Genomic DNA, 1,773 nt, shown 5'->3' on the forward strand with positions numbered 1-1,773 from the left:
GAGCGATGTTTGCAAATAGCACCTTAAAGCAGTTTACGCTGGAGTGCACAACAAGGGGGAAAGTGATAATACTGAGTTTGGTAAAATGGGATAAAAAAAATCAAAAGACGCGTGCCACTTCTAAATGTGCAAGCCAAGAAATTGAAGGCGACGGGGCTGTTCATTCAGTCAATAGGACTCACAAGTAAAAGGCTCCTGAGGCATTAGTGTTGAATTTGGCTCAAAATGTATTGTGTTGTCGTGTAATATGTATGAACATACAATTTCAATCTTCATTAAAAAAGATGTATTAAAAAAATAAAGCCTTGCAAATTAAGAAAGTTTCTGTCCTGTCATGTGCCAAAAATAGTGAATGCTTTACGAATGTGCGTGCCATCCTTTAGAGCAGGGGCCAATTTAATTTTCCCATTATCATTCCAATATTAGTACATGTGTTGCTGAAGCAAGCGCAAAGGGAGAGTCAATCAAACCATTGATTAGGACCTCCAGTCAAAGGTTTGCCATACCAAATGTCCTTATGTCAGAGGGCAGAAAGTCAAAACACCATTTAGATATCGGGTGGTATGAAATGAAGAGGCAAACAACAGTGAATAAGCATTCTTTGCTGCTGTATTGATCTGGTCCTAAAGGGGTTGGTTTAATGCCAATTATATTTAAAGATTCATGCTCCAGGGTGCTTGCAAAATGACACCAACCCCCTCCCCATCACAATGGCTGGGTGATGCAAGCCTGAGAACATCACAATAGACCCATAGACATGAGAACAACTCTGTACCTCTGAGTGTATGTGGGCCCATGGCTGTATCAAGGACAAGGCAGAACAGGAGGTGGCTTATGGCGCCAGTTCCAGAGGCTGTCCAATTGATCCCTGTAAGCAACAAATGTTGGACCATCCTTTAAGAGATTCTGAGGCTGATTTCAATGTTAACTTTGCTGCTGATTTTAGGATTGGTCAACCTTCGACCCAAATCTAGTTTGCTTGGATAAGCCCTGGAAATCTTTTACAGCTTGTACTGGTGGGAGATGATGTGAGTTTATCAAGAGCAACGGGATATGAGGCATGTGTGCCACAAAAAGCAGTTCTAGGATTTTTTATAAGAAAGCCGCTTTAAGAAGGGAAGTTTGGACAACCCTACTGAGAGCAAAAGTATTACACAAAAGGTAAGGGGGTCAGTGGGTCAACGGATAGCACATTTGACTGCGAGTCCGTTTATTGTAAGTCCAAATACTACCAGTTTCGACATTTCCCAGGCTTTTTGTTTAATCTCTTAACAGACCCATTCCTATGTACCTCTGTTTTCATTGTAAGCGAGGGACATACCGTATGCCTTAAACATTCCTGGGCTGCGAAGACTCTATGTAAAAGAAACAGTAGCAGACATCTTAATAAATCATCAGCAGGACCCTCTAGACCTTCCCCAAAAAACATAAAATGATTTCTCTGCATGTATGTGAGTTGAGCAGCGCAAGTAGTTTGGTTAATGTCAGTGGATAAATGTCACTTTCACACAGAGCAGAACAGAATCACTTGTACAGGCCACTTCTGCAAAAGCATTACCAGTGTAGAAAGCAGTGAAAAGGTGAGGCAGTGTACAGTCACCCCCGACCCTTCACTGCCCTGATCGGCCACGATCGGCCAAGGACCTCTCTATGAGAGCTAAGGGTGGAATTTTTCTGGAGCTCGGTAACTTAGGGAGACATGGCTAAAGGGATCCTCAATCAACAGCCCAGCATTTGCTTTGTGGCCTGTCCGTATATGTCTGTTCTCCAAAT

The 1,773-nt window shown here is 42.6% G+C and overlaps 1 non-coding gene across 1 annotated transcript; it reads right to left on the reverse strand.

Moving 5' to 3' along the window:
• Positions 1–341: 341 nt before the first annotated feature.
• Positions 342–448, reverse strand: LOC138570528 (U6 spliceosomal RNA). The gene has a single exon (XR_011303569.1). It is a non-coding gene; the product is annotated as a U6 spliceosomal RNA (small nuclear RNA).
• Positions 449–1,773: the final 1,325 nt, after the last annotated feature.

The sequence above is a fragment of the Ambystoma mexicanum genome, chromosome 2q (assembly GCF_040938575.1).
Source record: "Ambystoma mexicanum isolate Mex_15411 chromosome 2q, UKY_AmexF1_1, whole genome shotgun sequence".
NCBI lineage: Eukaryota > Metazoa > Chordata > Amphibia > Caudata > Ambystomatidae > Ambystoma > Ambystoma mexicanum.